The sequence below is a fragment of the Salmo salar genome, chromosome ssa22 (genome assembly GCF_905237065.1).
Source record: "Salmo salar chromosome ssa22, Ssal_v3.1, whole genome shotgun sequence".
NCBI lineage: Eukaryota > Metazoa > Chordata > Actinopteri > Salmoniformes > Salmonidae > Salmo > Salmo salar.
In genome coordinates, this window is record NC_059463.1 from 30,633,250 (window position 1) to 30,654,358 (window position 21,109).

Below are 21,109 nucleotides of genomic sequence, written 5' to 3' on the forward strand. Positions count from 1 at the left end.
TATGTGATTGGAACAGTAGCAACAGAACATATGGTGCAACAAATGTGTCTAAACAGCATTGTTGTCTGAAAAGCACCTAAACAATGTTTTGTACTGCTGGGAAATAAAGGTATTCACAACTTTATTCCTCAATTTCACCTTTTACTGTAAAGGACAAATGCGAACTACATCATCCAAACATCACACGGCGCACATCCACAGCCAAACTCATCCCATAAACCAGTCTCAATAACAGGTGGCGCTGACAAAAAAACAAAACATAAGTTAGTGACCTAACAGCTAGACTTGTTTAGAATGTACCACAACTCTGGTGAGCACACCGGAGAAATGTAATATTGTTTAGAAAAGAAATGCATGTCAGCTAAGCTAACAGCAGCTACATTTTTGTTTATGTTTGAAAAGTGAAAACTCCCTAATCCCAGAATGCCATTCACTACAAGACGCAAATAAACAAATTCAAAGTCAAAGCCCATTGCCTGAAAAATATGAATTTAGTTTGGCCACTTTTCAGCATTTTACAAATCTTCGATGTACTTGTACACAGTGCATACAAGAACTGGAGCACATGACTTGACAAGTCGTTTACCGTTTTTGACAAATCACAAAGCAAATTAAATGTTATCACCTCACAGATCATCACCCCAAATACAAGCCTACTGCCTAGCCTAACCATAGCGCGGAAAGCTAAACAGGGATGACACCATTTTCGGGGGTTTCATTTAATTTGTGGTGGGGGTTTTTTGTCCATGGGTGGTAGAAATCAGTGGAAGATAGCTTGGGGGGATATAATGCAGGAAATATTACTATGATGGGGGATTTATCAATAAATGGGGGGCAAACACAGGACAAGTTTACACACTGAATAAAAATAAACCTCTGGAAAGGGGGCCTGAGCTGGCAACCCTGAGGTACCATAGTTACGATATGATACCGCGTTCAAAACAACTGGGAACTGTGAAAAAACGAGCTCCAAATGGGGAAAATCTTTAGAACGGTCATCAATCTCGGAATTCCAACTCGGAAACTCGGGCCTCTTTCTAGAGCTCTGACCTTCCGACCTGAAGATCACTGACATCATGATTTGACCTCGTATTCTTTCAAGTTCCCAGCTGTCTTGAAAGCACCATAAGTCAGTCGAGTGAACTATCCCTTGTTATAACATCTTTGGTCTGATAGACGCTTACGCGACAACCAGAATGCATTGTACGATGTCAACAAACATGGCGCCACACATAGCTGGAAAATAACTCAGCATTAGCTCATCATAATCAGTACAACCTTCAAAAATGTATTTTACACACATAATATGTGTCCATTACAATCCGTGCAGGAATCGGAATGCATGACTTGTCACCAGTACTTGAAAACATGAATAAAACATACATACATACGGTATGCTACAGTAGAAACAACAACACGATATACAGAAAATAAGGTACTTACTTTGATAGGAAAGCACACATGTCCAAAGTTATTATTTGTAAGGAAAACAACAATGAAGGCAATACGGCCACCAGCCAGAAAATGTGCCAGGGTGCAAAAGTTTGTGCAAGGTCTGTTCTGACTGGAGATGCGCAATGTCTTCATACTGGATGTGGGGAAACATTGGGGAAGTGCTTGGGCTCTCGATGAAGAGAGAAGTTTGCCCAGCTCAGTAAAGATCTCAAACATAAATTGTCCGCAATAGTGAAATGGGCTACTTCTTATGTGAATTAATGAGGAGGCGCAACACTCCTCAATTCAAACTGCTGTCAGAAAATAAAACTTGTTCAAAAATAATTTGAAATGTACAAGCTGAAACATAGCCTATAGATAATTAGCAGGCAGCGTGTCTTGGTTTGAGGGCAGCGCGGGTTAACTGTCCTGTTGCGTAACACGCATAAAAAAAACTCACATTGGGGAAACCGTTAGAGGTATTTGGAACTCACATGTGAAAAGCTTTAAAAATATAATATAAATAAAATAGTAACACAAGAGAAATAAAATAAAATACACAAGAATGGAGCTAAATGTCTCTTTTTCAAGACCCTGTCTTTCAAAGATAATTCGTAAAAATCCAAATAACTTCACAGATCTTCATTGTAAAGGGTTTAAACACTGTTTCCCATGCTTCTTCAATGAACCATAAACAATTAATGAACATGCACCTGTGGAACGGTCGTTAAGACACTAACAGCTTACAGATGGTAGGCAATTAAGGTCACAGTTATGAAAGCTTAGGACACTAAAGAGGCCTTTCTTCTGACTCAAGGTCCCTGCTCATCTGCGTGAACGTGCCTTAGGCATGCTGCAAGGAGGCATGAGGACTGCAGATGTGGCCAGGGCAACAAATTGCAATGTCCGTACTGTAAGACGCCTAAGACAGCGCTACAGGGAGACAGGACGAACAGCTGATCATCCTCGCAGTGGCAGACCACGTGTAACAACACCTGCACAGGATAGGTACATCCGAACATCACACCTGCGGGACAGGTACAGGATGGCAACAACAACTGCCCGAGTTACACCAGGAACATACAATCCCTCCATCAGTGCTCAGACTGTCCGCAATAGGCTGAGAGAAGCTGGACTGAGGACTTGTAGGCCTGTTGTAAGGCAGGTCCTCACCAGACATCACCAGCAACAACGTTACCTATGGGCAAAAACCCACCGTCGCAGGACCAGACAGGACTGGAAAAAAGTGCTCTTCACTGACAAGTTGCGGTTTTGTCTCACCAGGGGTGATGGTCAGATTCGCGTTTATCATCGAAGGAATGAGCGTTACACCGAGGCCTGTACTCTGGAGCGGGATCGATTTGGAGGTGAAGGGTCCGTCATGGTCTGGGGCAGTGTGTCACAGCATCATCGGACTGAGCTTGTTGTCATTGCAGGCTATCTCAACGCTGTGCGTTACAGGGAAGACATCCTCCTCCCTCATGTGGTACCCTTCCTGCAGGCTCATCCTGACATGACACTCCAGCATGACAATGCCACCAGCCATACTGCTCATTCTGTGCGTGATTTCCTGCAAGACAGGAATGTCAGTATTCTGCCATGGCCAGCGAAGAGCCCGGATCTCAATCCCATTGAGCACGTCTGAGACCTGTTGGATCGGAGGGTGATGGCTAGGGCCATTCCCCCGAGAAATGTCTGGGAACTTGCAGGTGCCTTGGTGGAAGAGTGAGGTATCATCTCACAGCAAGAACTGGCAAATCTGGTGCAGTCCATGAGGAGGAGATGCACTGCAGTACTTAATGCAGCTGGTGGCCACACCAGATACTTTTGACCCCCCCCCCTTTGTTCAGGGACACATTATTCAATTTCTGTTAGTCTCATGTCTGTGGAACTGGTTCAGTTTATGTCTCAATTGTTGAATCTTATGTTCATACAAATATTTACACATGTTAAGTTTGCTGAAAATAAACGCAGTTAACAGTGAGGACGTTTATTTTTTTGCTGAGTTTAGTACCAGATCAATGTGCAGAGGTACAAGGTATATGAGGTAGATACAGTATGTACATGAAAGCAGGGTAAAGTGACTAGGCATCAAGATATATCATACTAAGAGTAAAATGATGAGTGTATAAGTGTGTGTGTGTAATGTGTATGTATGTGTGTTTGTGTTGTGTCAGTATGCATGTGTGTGTTGTGTGCGTTTGTAGTGTATGTGAATGTGTGTGGGTTTTGTGTGGGAGTGTCAATGTAGTGTGTATGAGTGAATGTGTATATGGTGTGTATATACAGTGTGTGTAAATAAACCTCACATAATTCTGCCCAAAAACAATTGCAATTTATCTCAATGAGTGGCATATGGGCTTTTTAGGTGAGAGTTGTTGTCGCCCTGTGATAAGAAGTGGCCACTTTGTCAAAGGCAGGGGAGCAAAATATTTTGCTTGTCCATTCCCAGCACGCCTCTCCAGGGTGCTGTTGGAGAGACGCATCGCTGTGGTGCTCCACCAACGTTTCATCACAAAATCATGTAACATAAATTTACATTTTAGTAGACACTCGTATCCAGAGTGACTTACAAGACAATTGGGGTTAAGTGCCTTGCTCAAGGGCACATCAACAGATTTTTCACATAGTCAGATCAGGGATTCAAACCAGCAATCTTTCAGTTACTGGCCCAGTGCTCTTAACCTCTATGCTATGTGGCAGATATAGCCTATGGTAGAAAGAGTATGTGGTTTTTCCTGGAGATAATGAGTCAGACACTTTTTACATGTAATGAGTCAGACACTTTTTACATGTAATGAGTCAGACACTTTTTACATGTAATGAGACAGACACTTTTTACATGTAATGAGACAGACACTTTTTACATGTAATGAGTCAGACACTTTTTACATGTAATGAGTCAGACACTTTTTACATGTAATGAGTCAGACACTTTTTACATGTAATGAGTCAGACACTTTTTACATGTAATGAGACAGACACTTTTTACATGTAATGAGACAGACACTTTTTACATGTAATGAGTCAGACACTTTTTACATGTAATGAGTCAGACACTTTTTACATGTAATGAGTCAGACACTTTTTACATGTAATGAGTCAGACACTTTTTACATGTAATGAGACAGACACTTTTTACATGTAATGAGACAGACACTTTTTACATGTAATGAGTCAGACACTTTTTACATGTAATGAGTCAGACACTTTTTACATGTAATGAGTCAGACACTTTTTACATGTAATGAGTCAGACACTTTTTACATGTAATGAGACAGACACTTTTTACATGTAAGGAGTCAGACACTTTTTACATGTAATGAGTCAGACACTTTTTACATGTAATGAGTCAGACACTTTTTACATGTAATGAGTCAGACACTTTTTACATGTAATGAGTCAGACACTTTTTACATGTAATGAGTCAGACACTTTTTACATGTAATGAGACAAACACTTTTTACAACAAGCACATTTCTCAGATCAAATAGCCTAAACTAAATGGCGCGCAATCATATAAAAAATGTGCTGACGTTAACAAACACCATATCCTAAAAACAGGACAGGTCAAAGGAAAATAGACAGTATGGAATGGACAATCAAGCTACTCAAAACTGTTGTCCCGGAGTTTCACCCCGTGGGATAAATTGTCAAGATCAGTGGTTCAAGTTTCTATCAGTCAATTTTTGTTGAGCTGATCATAGCGGGGAAAAAATAATACTTATGCATTTCCCGCTGTTCTCATTGCAAATAGGCTCAGGATAACTCCTGATAAACTTGGGTAGCTGATATGTATAGCTTAAATTGCCAAATTGATTAGTCACAGGAATCAGGACTAATAAAGCCATTGCAACTGCCTGTTTACAAATGGTAGGACTGCCACATGGATGGGCATTCGTAAAATTCCATTGCAGGTGACACTGTAGGTTACACCTCAGTAAGCACGGACTGACGCCAACTTTTTCTTAGCTTAGCTGAAACAAATAGATTACTACCTCTCCTCACTGATGTCACAATGAGGGCATTGACATAGCAGAGGGGTAAGGGCATGTCTCTGAGTCTGGCCTACTTCTAATTCTAGCCCTGCATCCTGTGCCTAATAGACACCCTGATCACTGCTGAGTTAAAGAGTGTAACTCTGGATGTCCTACATCAATGCTCTTCCTCAGATGTTAAATTGAACAGATGAGTGACATAACTTGATACAAACACATGAGCTTTACTGATACAGTGGCCTCAATTTCCAAAACTCAGACAAGATTTAGCCTGGTCTATTAGACTGTGGTTATGAAACAGTTTTATGAAATAGAAGTTGTGGAATTGTGTGGTGGACCCGGAGGCATGCCCACCACCAAATTACACACTAAACATTTCATTTGAGGTTTTCATCATTTTCTCTTTAGCAAATCTAAAAATGTGTGTTCTGGGTATTCTAAGACTCTGTGAAAGTAAGAGTCTCAAACACTCTTTTAAAACTGTTCAAATAAGGCCAAAGATCTTTGAGTGGATGCTCTTACAAACCCGGACTGATGCCATGCACATTTCCAGAGAAAAGCTAACCACCTGCTTCAAACTGGTCAGCCCAAAATATTTTATTTTACTACCTTCCTAGTCTTGGTAGCTCAGACAATTAAAGAGATTACAGGGAGTTTTCCCTCCCAGACTAGGGATTTACAAAGTACTTCAATGTACAAACAGAATTTATAAAAGAGTTTGGTTTTTATAGCTGAGGATTTCTCTAATGTCTGATCAGACATACTGGTAGGTTTAATGGGTTAGTATCCTGAGATGTTTCTTATCATTCTGGTACACTTCAAAAGCCCCTGAGTTGAATTGAACAGGAGCCCACAGTAAGCAGTGGCTGGATTTAACAATTTGGGAAAACAAAAGTTATTAACATGTTATAACATATGCAATAACCACACCAATCGTAAAGCTCGCCAGTGTAGTTTCTACCACACATTTCTGACCTGGCTGCAGGTAACCATCATATTACGCCGAGCGGGGTTGAGAGTATAAAACTAATTTGTTGTTGAAGTGGATGTTTTCATTATTTCAGCGAGACACAGCAAATCACAGCATCAAAACATTTGACAAGACAGTGGCTTATGTCTTCCCACAGTCTACGTCTCTGGACCTCAAGTCTCTGTAGGTGAGTTCAGTCTTCCTGCATTGCATGAGTTCAAAAATGCCAAATGTAATTCATTTCATGTTGACTTGTTATTCCTGCAGAGGTAGAGCATTACATGCAGGCAGGAGGGGGATACATTACAAAGGTAGAAAATACTTTGATACAATAAGATAGGGATAGAGTGAACCCCTCTACCTACTTAGCAGGCCATTAACTCTCACGCCACCATAGTGAAGATGATACAAGTAGCTATAATGTGGGATTCCATTGCATGAACAGCACAAACCAAATGCACTTAAGGTTGAGATTCAGAGACATCATGGAAAACCATCTGTGAGACAAGTATCATACTACGGCACTCAGCCACTCACTACTAGGTAATTATTACAATACTTGGACTGTGATTCAAGTCATACTGCAAATGTGTATCAAACAAGGTAATAGAGAGAAAAACTGAAAAACACTTGTCAGCAGAGTTGAATTATGTCACATGGATAACGAGTCACAAAATGGGAAAAGGATGACACACTCTCTCAATCTCTGAGGGGGGGGGTGCAAATGAGGGTTTTGTGGGGGGGCCTTGAGCGCCTTGCTCAAGGGCACCGACAGTTTTTTCACATTGTAAACTCGGGTATTCGAACCAGCTACCTTCTGGTTACTGGCCCAAAGCTCTAACGGCTAGGCTACCTGCCGCCCAAACAGTTACAGAATTGCAAAAAGCAATGTTCACAGTCAAACATGTCACTCTCAAAGGATGAAAATAAAACCACTGATCCAATAAGCCTACACACCAAAAATAAATATTATATGCTACTAAGTTGTGCTCAATCAAAAACGACGCTACATAAACACACACACACGCACGCACGCACACACACACACACACACACACACACACACACACACACACACACACACACACACACACACACACACACACACACACACACTTGTGTGAATCTGTAGTTCAAATCACACAGCTCTGGCTGGAGCATCCAGTCCGCTCAGCAGTAAGCCAGTGCTCTGGAGTGGGGGTGGGGGCTAGAGGGGCATGACTCACTGACGAGCCAGCTTTTTCAAATATAGAAACAGTACAGTCTTGACAAGCCGACAGAACAGTAACTCACGCCTGCTCCCTGCTGTCAGCTCCAGCAAACACAGAAGTCTCACCTGCTGCCCTCCCTACAAATAGCCCTCAGAAGGGGCTCTGCCCTCTGGGGCTTCTCAGCAACCCAGGTGTCTCTAGAAATGCTTGTCATCTGTCTAATGCATAGTGACCCAGAGTTACAGGGTGGGGGGGGTGTACAATAGATAATACAACTCAAAACACCATATAAAAACGTGTTCCTAAATGCACTATAGCCTTCTGTTGTAGGCTGTTGTCAATTACAGGGGCCTGATTTGCAAAGGGCAAATTAAAACTTTCTTGGACTAGCCTATATGATAATAGCGGTATATCTGCCAATAATAAGCTATAGTATATGCTAGGTTTAAGTAGTAAACGAGAAGGGGGATACGGATAGCGTAATAAAAATGCCACAGCATCTATTGAAGTGTCGAAGAAATGTGGCAAATATGCCACATGCTGAATACAGACATTTGTACAACATAAACTAATGCTGAATAAAGTATGAACGATCACTAGCTGTCTTTTTCTGAACTAGGATTTGAAATTGTAGATGACGAAGGCATTATCACCCAGCGTGGCTGCGCAAGTTACAGTATCACCTGGCGAAATAGCAAGATCCAGGCGCACTGTCTGAGAACTGTTACTTCAGTAATATAAGACCACAATAATGTAACAATGTAACAAGAATGTAACAGCACTCTAGGCAAAAGTAATTGGAGAAGATATGTCTTACTTTTCAAAAATGTTTCACAGTATTATTTTTAATCGGAGCGACCATTTGGCTCTTGGTGACAATCCAATTCGATAACAGGTTCATAATATGAATAGTTGTGACTGTTTGATAGCTATATTTATTCTATATCCAGTAGACCACAAAGGGAATGACGAGGTGACGAATAGCCGACTTTGAATATGAAAAGACATTCATTCCACTGAAAATTGACGGTGAATAATAATCTTACCAGAGAGGACTAGAGTGCCACTGTGAACTCCGGATATCTCCACACGGATCTTGCCCCTGCTTCTTTACTGTTTTTCCTTCATCTGGTGGCTTCTCTTCTTTCTGTTACCTGTTAAATGGCAAAAAAAAGTATATATATATATATATCGTGATCCCTGTTCGCTCCTTCTCAAATGCTGTGTAAATGTCATGTGTTCACGAGTAAAATTCTCCTGATCTCTTTAAAGTGGGATGTCGAGTGGGTCCAGGGTCCGCCTACTGCATGCAACCTCCAATCAATTGGTTCTCTTGTGCGGTTCCCAGAGCACATCAGAATTACATGCATGCATGCTACATACAGTAGCAACCTACATTACTTTCTATGTTCTGCACTTTAATTTGAGGTTGAATAAACTATGCAGAAATAATGATATCCATATGCATTGCCTAGTAAGCCTGTTTATTTGATATACTTGGTTGGTTTTTTGATACGTTTTTCTATTTTCTCACCGATGTAGGCTAAATCAAGATGTAGATGCATGATTACTAAACTGCATCGTAGATCATAGACAATTTACCCAATAATATGGAAGAGAGCATATCACACACAATAGACTGTGTTTTCTTTGATGTATTCTCATTTCTTTAGTGATTTAGTTCTATTCTTATGCAAATCTGCATCTTTGGACATTCCATTCCTGTTCAAGGCGGGATGAGCCACCACTTGCAGTGACCTGCCTAGAAGCAGCTGCCACAGAGAAGCCATGCAGAAGTGTGTCTCAAGACTCTCTTTTGTTTACACACACACACACACACACACACACACACACACACACACACACACACACACACACACACACACACACACACACACACACACACACACACACACACACACACACACACACCATTTCTGGGTCATTGACTATGTGCTATTCATGAGAGTGCATACTGATGCCATAGGGCTTGATGTGTCCTATTTCTCATGTTCACAATGAGAAGCTCCCTACCTGCATAGGCCTACTGGAGGCTATATCTAAATTCTACTTGGATTCAGTGTTTCTCTCCAAACAGCACTTTGGGCCCCAATGCCTTATGAATAGGATGATGATAGTGACACGCTGAAAGTGTTCTACAGAGGCTCAAATAGATACATAATCACAGGGAGGATATACATTCATTATATATCTGAATTACATCTGAATTACAGCTGGGATATTTTTCTCCCTCATGTGGTGTCTTATATATGGATGAGCCACTCCATCTCCTTTGAAGTTGTCAGAGCACTGCAGGCCTAGTGAGTAGTGCAGGGGACATTTCCTCTCTGGAATCTAGAAGCCCAGCAGCTGTTCTTAGGGGGCCCAGTGGGGATTTGTTACCTGTTGGACCATGGAGGCGTAGGCAGCACCATGTGCAGTTCAAAGGTCACTGGAGAACCAGAGCAGATGTACACTATGACACAGTTCTCTCTCTTATTACAGAGCAGTCTATTTACAGTATACATTTGGACACTTGAAATACACTCAGCGGACAGTTTATTAGGTACACCATCCTGTTTACGAAAATTGTTAACACCTACAGACAGTAAGTCAAGTGGCTTGCTATACTTAGCAGGTAGACAGGCATCGAGGCATTCAGTTACTGTTCGATTGAACGTTAGACTGAGCAAAATGAGTGACCTAAGTGACTTTGAGCATGATATGATCGTTGGTGCCAGGCACGCCGGTTCCAGTATCTCAGAAACGACCGGCCTCCTGGGCTTTTCATGCCTGACAGTGTCGAGGGTTTACCGAGAATGGTGCGACAAACAAAAAACATCCAGTCAGCGGCAGTCCTGTGGGTGAAAACCCGTGGTGGAAAAAGTACCCAATTGTCATACTTGAAGTCGGAAGTTTGCATACACCTTAGCCAAATACATTTGCTATATTGTAATTATTTTGTCACTATGGCCTATTTATTGCCTTACCTCCCTTATCCTACCTCATTTGCACACACTGTATATAGACTTTTTCTATTGTATTATGGACTGTATGTTTGTTTATTCCATGTGGAACACTGTGTTGTTGTTTGTGTCGAACTGCTTTGCTTTATCTTGGCCAGGTCACAGTTGTAAATGAGAACTTGTTCTCAACTAGTCTACCTGGTCAAATAAAGGTGAAAAAAAAAAAAAAAAAAAAAACATTTAAAAGTTTTTCACAATTTATGACATTTAATCGTAGTAAAAATTCCCTGTCTTAGGTCAGTTAGGATCACCACTTTATTTTAAGAATGTGAAATGTCATTCACAGTGGGTCAGAAGTTTACATACACTCAATTAGTATTTGGTAGCATTTCCTTTAAATTGTTTAACTTGGGTCAAACGCTTCAGGAAGCCTTCCACAAGCTTCCCACAATAAGTTGGGTGAATTTTGTCCCATTCCTCCTGACAGAGCTGGTGTAACTGAATCAGGTTTGTAGGCCTCCTTGCTCGCACACGCTTTCTCAGTTCTGCCCACAAATGTTCTATAGGTGTGAGGTCGGGTCTTTGTGATGGCCACTCCAATACCTTGACTTTGTTGTCCGTAAGCCATTTTGCCACAACTTTTGAAGTATGCTTGGTGTCATTGTCCATTTGGAAGACCCATTTACAACCAAGCTTTAACTTCCTGACTGATGTCTTGAGATGTTGCTTCAATATATCCACATAATTGTCCTTCCCCATGACGCCATCTATTTTGTGAAGTGCCCCTAGTCCCTTCTGCAGCAAAGCACCCCCACAACATGATGCTGCCCTATACCCATTTTCCCTATACCCATCATGAGGTTGCTAAACCTAGCCTATGAATGAAAGTTTACAACGTACACTACTGGTCAAAAGTTTTAGAACACCTGCTCATTTAAGTTTTTATTTTTACTATTTTCTACATTGTACAGTCGTGGCCAAAAGTTTTGAGAATGACACAAATGATTCTCTCGTTAACACAGGTGTGAGTGTTGACGAGGACAAGGCTGGAGATCACTCTGTCATGCTGATTGAGTTTGAATAACAGACTGGAAGCTTCAAAAGGAGGGTGGTGCTTGGAATCATTGTTCTTCCTCTGTCAAACATGGTTACCTGCAAGGAAACACGTGCCATCATCATTGCTTTGCACAAAAAGGGCTGCACAAGCAAGGATATTTCTGCCAGTAAGGTTGCACCTAAATCAACCATTTATAGGATCATCAAGAACTTCAAGGAGAGCGGTTCAATTGTTGTGAAGGAGGCTTCAGGGTGCCCAAGAAAGTCCAGCAAGCGCCAGGACCGTCTCCTAAAGTTGATTCAACTTGCGGATCGGGGCACCACCAGTACAGAGCTTGCTCAGGAATGGCAGCAGGCAGGTGTGAGTGCATCTGCACGCACAGTGAGGCAAAGATTTTTGGAGGATGGCCTGGTGTCAAGAAGGGCAGCAAAGAAGCCCCTTCTCTCCAGGAAAAACATCAGGCACAGACTGATATTCTGCAAACGGTACAGGGATTGGACTGCTGAGGACTGGGGTAAAGTCATTTTCTCTGTTGAATCCCCTTTCCGATTGTTTGGGCCATCTGGAAAAAAGCTTGTCCGGAGAAGACAAGGTGAGCGCTACCATCAGTCCTGTGTCATGCCAACAGTAAAGCATCCTGAGACCATTCATGTGTGGGGTTGCTTCTCAACCAAGGGAGTGGGTTCACTCACAATTTTGCCTAAGAACACAGCCATGAATAAAGAATGGTACCAACTCATCCTCCGAGAGCAACTTCTTCCAACCATCCAGGAACAATTTGGTGACAAACAATGCCTTTTCCAGCATGATGGAGCACCTTGCCATACGGCAAAAGTGATAACTAAGTGGCTCGGGGAACAAAACATCGATATTTTGGGTCCATGGCCAGGAAACTCCGCAGACCTTAATCCCATTGAGAACTTGTGGTCAATCCTCAAGAGGCGGGTGGACAAACAAAAACCTACAAATTCTGACAAACTCCAAGCATTGATTATGCAAGAATGGGCTGCCATCAGTCAGGATGTGGCCCAGAAGTTGATTGACAGCATGCCAGGGCGGATTGCAGAGGTCTTGAAAAAGAAGGATCAACACTGCAAATATTGACTCTTTGCATCAACTTCATGTAATTATCAATAAAAGCCTTTGACACTTATAAAATGCTTGTAATTATACTTCAGTATTCCATAGTATCATCTGACAAAAATATCTAAAGACACTGAAGCAGCAAACTTTGTGAAATGTAATATTTGTGTAATTCTCAAAACTTTTGGCCACGACTGTAGAATAATAGTGAAGACAAATAACACAAATGGAATCATGTAAGTAACCAAAAAAATGTTCAAATAGCCACCCTTCGCCTTGATGACAGCTTTGCACACGCTTGGCATTCTCTCAACCAGCTTCACCTGGAATGCTTTTCCAACAGTCTTGAAGAAGTTCCCACATATGCTGAGCACTTGTTGGCTACTTTTCCTTCCCTCTGCGGTCCAACTCATCCCAAACCATCTCAATTGGATTGAGGTCGGGGGATTGTGGAGGCCAGGTCATCTGATGCAGCGCTCCATCACTCTCCAGCCTGGTTGTATGTTGGGTCATTTTCCTGTTGAAAAACAAATGATAGTCCCACTAAGCCCAAACCAGATGGGATGGCGTATCGTTGTGTCACCAGCAAAGCCCCTCCACACCATCACACCTCCTCTTCCATGCTTTACGGTGGGAAATATACATGCGGAGATCATCCGTTCAGCCACAGCATGTCTCACAAAGACCAAATGACAAATTTCCACAAGTCTAATGTCCATTGCTCGTGTTTCTTGGCTCAAGAAAGTCTCTTCTTCTTATTGGTGTCCTTTAGTAGTCGTTTCTTTGCAGCAATTCAACCATTCACACAGTCTCCTCTGAACAGTTGATGTTGAGATGTGTCTGTTACTTGAACTCTGTGAAGCATTTATTTGGGCTGCAATTTCTGAGGCTGGTAACTCAATTTAACTTATCCTCTGCAGCAGAGGTAACTCTGGGTCTTCCATTCATGTGGTTTTCCTCATGAGAGCCAGTTTCATCATAGTGCTTGATGGTTTTTGCGACTGCACTTGAAGAAACTTTAAAAGTTCTTTAAACTTTCCACATTGACTGACCTTCATGTCTTAATGTAATGATGGACTGTCGTTTCTCTTTGTTTATTTGAGCTGTTCTTGCCATAATATAGACTTGGTCTTTTACCAAATAGGGCTATCTTCTGTATACCCCCCTACCTTGTCACAACACAACTGATTGGCTCAAACGCATTAAGAAGGAAAGAAAATCCACAAATTAACTTTTAAGAAGGCACACCTGTTAATTGAAATGCATTCCAGGTGACTACCTCATGAAGCTGGTTGAGAGAATGCCAAGAGTGTGCAAAGCTGTCATCAAGGCAAAGGGTGTCTATTTGAAGGAACACTTTTTTAGTTACTACATCCATATGTGTTATTTCATAGTTTTAATGTCTTCACTATTATTCTTCAATGTAGAAAATAGTAAAAGTAAAGAAAACCCCTTGAATGAGTAGGTGTTCTAAAACATTTGACTGGTAGTGTAGATGCACAGGTGACAGACAGTGACACAATCAATACCTGCATCTACCTGATATATGGTGTAATCATTAGTCCAACATTTGCAAACAAGAGTTTCTATTGGACAAATTCAGGTATGTTTATCCTCAATTGTACTCTTTGTCATGGTAACAGCAGTAGGTTACGCTGTTACTCGTTGCAGTTCCAGACAGGCAGGTCGCAGGAAAGATTGAAAACAACAACAAAAAGCAGGGTCTAGACAGCCACAAGCCCGGGACAATCCGCGGTTCAAGCCCTCAAGAAAACCCTGCTAGCTTAATAGACAGCTAGCTAGCAGCTAGACTAGCTCCTATGCCAAACAACTCCTTAGACCCGGCCTTGGTCAGCAGGATCACTGAATAGACAGTAGCGGTCCCAGCAGTCGCGGGATCCAAAATCAAAAGGTAGCTAGCTAGGAACCAAACGTTTTCAAAAGACTCTCAAAACTTTCCAAAACAGCAAACCGAGCTCTCCCTCATTCCACGTTCAACAGGAAGTGGCGACGTGAATACTCTTAGTATAGTTTTATCTAAACTGTTTAAATGTTTTACAATTTAAATTTTTATGAAATAGTCCACCCTTTCCTCCTCTGATGAGCCTCCACTGATATAGGCTAAACATAATTTTGAAAACTCCCTGAAGTATAACATTTTGTGGGGCTACAATTTTCATGTCCAATTTATTAATCTCCTTTTAAGCCATAACCTCTTCCCCAGGCTGAATTGCTACTGCATATAGACAGAGAGAGAGCGGAGAGAGAGAGCTGGTGGATGAGATTATTCAAAACATAATCTAATGTCCTAAACTGGCACAGTTAGTAGATTGGCCCACGCCTAAAGTTTACAAAACAAATAACCCAGATAGAATGTAATTTTAAGTAAAAACCAATCAGGCAAAACAGGGTATTATATTCCTGTCTACCTAATTGAAGTAGCTAATTTGCACATTCATTTGCACATGCACTTTACTGAAGAGCTCATAATTATGACAGTGTGGGTTAATTGTTTAGGATATTGAATGGACAAATACCTCAAGAGGAGACTTTCAGAGGAGACCGGCTGTATTGTGCAACGACAATGTCAAAACTGCCCTCAGCCTGTTAGGGCTGCGTCTACATGTCCAGCCTGTGTGTCTGTGGCCTGTGGAGGTGGACATGAACATGGGGTCTAGCAATCCTCTACCTTTGAGTTCCCCTCCCCATGGCCCTCCTTGCAGTCCTATCCATGCACATAATGAGGGGCAAGAGAAAGAAAAGGATCCCTTCACAGATCACTACACGCAATCAATTGGCTGAGTTCTGTTGGGAGATGTTACGATCAAACCCAATTAAGGTCAATGGTTTGGGCCCCCCTGGTTTTGTCCATCAGGGGAGGGTTGCCATATGAATGAGAGAGACTCACCATATTGTGAGGAATGTTTGATGTTCGGCTAAAGAGTGACACATCAGCACCTCTTCCTGTTGAGTTGAGTCTGCAAACGCCCTAATTCTTTAATGAATTTATGGAGTATATTATAATAATATCATATTAGAAGAATGTGTAATGCTACGGAAAGTCAGCAGTTGTTGCAGTGACTCACTAAAGCCTTGTGAAAACAACTCTAATGCTGACTCAGTTGGTCAGGGTCATTACACGGAATAATCATAGAGCTTCGCTTCTACTAAGAAATCAAATGATGAAACTAAAATCTTTATGTGTTAATTCTGTTTCATGACATTCTGTGATGGTGCCTTGACAGACTCAGTAATCCCTGCACTGCCAATGACTCACTATTGATAGTTGGTTGCCCTGTTGGTCCGCAGAGACCAATTATTGATCTCTCTGATTCTGGTGGCACGGGGGAGTGTGGTAGCCTTAAGGGGCAAAGTACATTTATGATGGCCAGTATACACTGAGTGTGCAAAACATTAAGAACACCTTCCTACTATTAAGTTGCAACCCCCTTTTTCCCTCAGAACAGCCTCAATTCGTCAGGGCATGGACTCTACAAGGTGTCGAAAAAGCATTCCACAGGGATGCTGGTCCATGTTGACTTCACTGCTTCCCACAGTTGTGTCAAGTTGGCTGGATGTTCTTTGGGTGGTGGACCATTCTTGATACACACGGGAAACTGTTGAGTGTAAAAAACCCAGCAGCGTTGCGGTTCTTGACACACACAAACCGGTGCGCTTGGCACCTACTACCATACTCTGTTCAAAGGCACTTAAATCAAAATCAATGTCTCAGTTGTCTCAAGGCTTAAAAGTCCTCTTTAACCTGCCTCCTCCCCTTAATCTACACTGATTGAAGTGGAATTAACAAGTGACATCAATAAGGGATCATAGCTTTCACCCAGATTTACCTGGTCAGTCTATGTCATGGAAAGAGCAGGTGTACACTCAGGGTATATGACTTCTGTCAATTATACATTTGGGGGAAAATAACTATCTAACATGGGAAACTGAATCGTCCAGCAGATCTATTTGAGTGGCACCAATAGAAAGCATGAAGAATTTGTATTTGTTACATAATGCTGCTGTACCAGCCAGCCAGCCGGTGTAATCAGCCAGTCTCTGAAGCGTTCATCAACAGGAGACATCTGTCATTCCACTGAAATGTTGTTTGTTATTTCCTCAAGACTTCAAGGGACAGAGAAGGTTTTTACAAGACAAGTTCACAGAACACCCCCTCTCATACACACATAAACACACACAGGGACCACCTGCCACCCCTCACTCAGGCCATCAGAGAACCTGTGCCTTGGTTCACAGACACTCTGCTGGAAACAAAGAACCCCTGAGCATTGTTCCTGCTGCAAGAAGAATTCCAGGAAGTCAGACGTTGTGTGCCTCTCCAGGAGAGCCCAGACACAGAGGGACGAGGCCCCAAGAGAGAGGAAGGTGGGGGTCGAATTGAAAGGGATGATTGTACAGAGATCAAGGCTCAAAGACATAACAGAATCTCACAAATCCTTAGAATACAGTATTTATATTAGATCAGGCTTCACTACGATGTGAAGAACCTTATATCCTGTTCAGGATACACATCTGAAGTGTGTGTCTGTGTGTGTGTTGATGCAGTAGAAGTCTTCTGAAGTATATTGTACTAGTACATGCAGGGATCTGTCCCTAGACAAAGGGACCGCAGGCCTCACTGACCTCCCTATGGTATGGCTCACTGACCCCACTATGCTGGAGCTTCTCTCGATGAGTTCCTCACATTCTCCTTATGAAGGGGTTGGAGCACAGTGGGCTGTACGAGTGTAAAATAGGCAGACTGCATGCTTGTCTCATCCCTGCCAACAACATCAGACGGGGGCAGGAGCAGGACTGCTGGGAAACTACGGGACATAGTACAGTCCTGGGGTCGGCCGTGGATGATAGACACACAAGCTGAAGTCTCCAACTACGCCAAACTGCTGTTTTACAGTAAACCTGGTCATTCAGTCCACATACTGTAACAGCTAGGAAATGGATCTGGCACTGTACAAAGAGAGTCTTTGATTTAGTTGGGTGTGGACATCCACAGTTAATGGGGTTGTTGTTCGTAAACAGTCAGAGACAATAGCGGAAATGGTGCCCTGATGTTAAAAGGAACAATAGCGGCTATGAAGACAGTTACAGTCAACACAAGCCAATTAGTATATGACATGCTGCAGTAGAATAACCCGTGGCATTCTCTTCAATCACAAACAGATCGCTTTTAAGATGTTACATAACAGGGTATAATTAGATAATAATTATTAGAATGTAATAAAAATATGCCTCGCAGAATCTCCCAAATCTACCTATTAAAGGCTCACCTCCTGAATCATGCATGGGTATTTCAGTAATAAAGTGATATACTGTGGGAAGCAGTAATCTACTATCATGTCAATTGTTTTTTTCTAATGTACTTTGCACTTATGCAATGAGCACCTCACAGGAGTCAACTGCAAATCTAAATGAAATGTGGTCTTAGTTGTCTTAGAGATCATCAAAGTAATCTCTCAGATATGATGGGGAAAAAATATGTCATGGCTTTTTGTTGGGAGGAATAAGAAGAATGAAAAGCATTCCTCTGCCTAATATGAATGCTGAAACTCATAAAATATCTAATCCCTATATAAATTGATGTGGCCATCATATGTTCACTACTCTCCAGTTATTGACTTCAGATGTCTTGTGTTTGTACAGATGGCCAGACTATTAAAAAGGTGCTTGCCTGGCTGCATGAAGCACTTGTATTACCAGTGTGTGTTTTTTTGGTTGTAACGTATTTCTTCTGAGAATTGCCTTGGTTGTATTTACCTCTAGGTCACTGAGGAAAATATGTTTCAAAATGTCTCCAGTAAAATGAGGACAAGAACTACAGTATACACTGAAGAGTGAACTTTACCACAATCGTAGAAAGGCCATACTGTTCATGCTGTTATTTTACTTACTATCCTTACATAAAAAATATTGAAATGGTAAAACGTTCACAGAAGACCAGCCTTCCCAGAAGAATGGAGGCTGTTATAGCAGCAAACTCCATATTAATGCCCATGATTTTGGAATGAGATGTTCGACGAGCAGGTGTCCACATACTTTTGGTTATGTAGTGGATGGGAAAGTTCAGCTGACCAGCAGTGGCTCCCTGCCCTGTACCACAGGGATAACTCCTGTCTGGTTTGTCAAGATTCTCATCATCACAACAAATCAAGCAAAGTCCCTGCAATTAGTAAGGGTTATTTAGGTGATAGGACAGGAAAGTCTATTGCAGGTGAACTGTGTCAAATATGCTTTCTTACATGCTCATGTTGTGGGAATGGAGCTGTGTGTCACGTCCTGACCAGCAGAGGGAGTAGTGGTGTAGTATTTTGGTCAGGACGTGGCAGAAGAAGTCTGTATGTGTTGTCTAGTATGTCTGTTTCTGTGTTAGTCTTGTGACTCCTGATCAGGAACAGCTGGGGATCGTTGTTCCTGATTGGGAGTCATATATTTAGGAGTATGTTTGTCACTGGGGTTTGTGGGTGGTTGTGCTAACGCTGCTAGTCTTTTGTTTGTACGTAGCATGTCGTTATTGTTTTTCCTGTGGATGCTTTGCTCTTATATATTAAAAAGATGAGTATCCACATTCCGTCTGCAGTTTGGTCCATTCAACAGGGCTTCAACATTTATGACACTGTGGGTAGTCTGGATGGTTGATTTAGTGTCACAAGGTGACATTCTTTGTTCAAACCTTAATTTAAACCACACCACTGGTGTGATTTTCATGCAGATTCTCATGCCCCAAAACAAATTCACACTTTCACTCTTCTAGTTCACATCCCCACATTACCATTACAGATCTAAGAATAGCCTACTAAATAAATATACATATTTTTATGCAGAACTTTGACTGTACATTTTAATGAAAGAAAATGAGTTGTATTCAAGCGAATTGGTTCGTGTTTGGGATCTAAACTGTATAAATACATACTGTATCTTAGTCAAGGAGTGCTTTGCTGAGAGACATAGTGCCAGCGCTTTCTATCTGCCTTGACTTAGCCTCCACTACTGTACAAATCTGCTACACAATCAGTCATTTGGTATAAGAAAAATGGAAATAGGACATTTGTATCAATAACCCTCTGCCTTCTTGTAGTGGTTGTTATGGAAATACAACAGTGTGACTGAGATATATCCATTCATAATCATAGCCTGGCCCACTACCAGATGCAAGTCACGACTCACCTAGTACACAGCATGGGATTCAGTGGGACAGCTGGGATGACGGGCGCTTGAGCTTCTGGAGTGTGACTGGACCGTGACAGGAGGTGACCATTGTGTGGATGCTGCTGTTTCTCCAGTCTGGCGGCATAACCATATAGACCTCAATGTGTATGATCAAAATCCTCTAATGTCTGGAGAGATCACAGATCATGCTCTGGAGATCTGAGAAAATATACCAAGGCCAAATGTCACTAAAGAGAGCACCACACCCTTTCTCTAGACTTCAAATCTACAGCCATGACTGCATCGGTGGCTATTGTGTTATATAAAACGCCTTGTAAACTGACATGATGAATTCCAGTAAGTGCCTACTCAGTTGTACCAAGATGACACAACTGCCAAAGTGTTCCATTTTACCTTCTGCAGAGGGAAAAGTGATCTAATTTTGTAGCTGTGGCATTAATCAACAAGGAGATTTTTATTTTATTTTATTTTATTTCTCCTTTATTTAACCAGGTAGGCTAGTTGAGAACAAGTTCTCATTTGCAACTGCGACCTGGCCAAGATAAAGCAAAGCAGTTCGACACATAAAACAACACAGAGTTACACATGGAGATAAAAGCTGGCGGTCAATGTAGTGCCTTAATGTCAGTTAATCTGCCGAGGCCTGGCTGTCACTCGGTCACTTGGGGCTGGCTTGGGCCATAGGCCAATCAGGTCACACTCCACCTGATGTGATTCAATGAAAAACGCAGGGATTTGCCTGAGCTTTTTCCTCTTCTTCAACAAATAAACTAAACCGACTCAAATAAACCACTATTTGTGCTGCCCCTGAAAAGCCGAGTTACAGTAAAGAACCTGTGATGTCACGACCTGCCACCGATTTACACTAATCCACTCAATCCAGGAGGGAGACTGACTGGGCTACAACCAGGTCACCAGTGACTAGGTGTTGGGGACAGAGGGAGACTGGGCTACAACCAGGTCACCAGTGACTAGGTGTTGGGGACAGAGGGAGACTGGGCTACAACCAGGTCACCAGTGACTAGGTGTTGGGGACAGAGGGAGACTGGGCTACAACCAGGTCACCAGTGACTAGGTGTTGGGGACAGAGGGAGACTGGGCTACAACCAGGTCACCAGTGACTAGGTGTTGGGGACAGAGGAGGTAGTGCTCTTTCCTCCAACTGACAGTAGACTAATATGAGAATGGTACAGTTTGGCTATAAT

The 21,109-nt window shown here is 42.1% G+C and overlaps 1 protein-coding gene across 2 annotated transcripts in view; it reads right to left on the minus strand.

Annotated features, from left to right (window-relative positions):
• LOC106583192 (sodium-coupled neutral amino acid transporter 3) overlaps nt 1-8,913 on the minus strand; it is an 85,060-nt gene extending 76,147 nt beyond the window's left edge. For both annotated transcript variants that reach the window (XM_014167098.2, XM_014167097.2), the window contains exon 1: nt 8,660-8,913. The gene's annotated coding sequence lies outside the window, so the exon portion shown is untranslated. The remainder of the gene's footprint in view (nt 1-8,659) is intronic.
• Nucleotides 8,914-21,109: the final 12,196 nt, after the last annotated feature.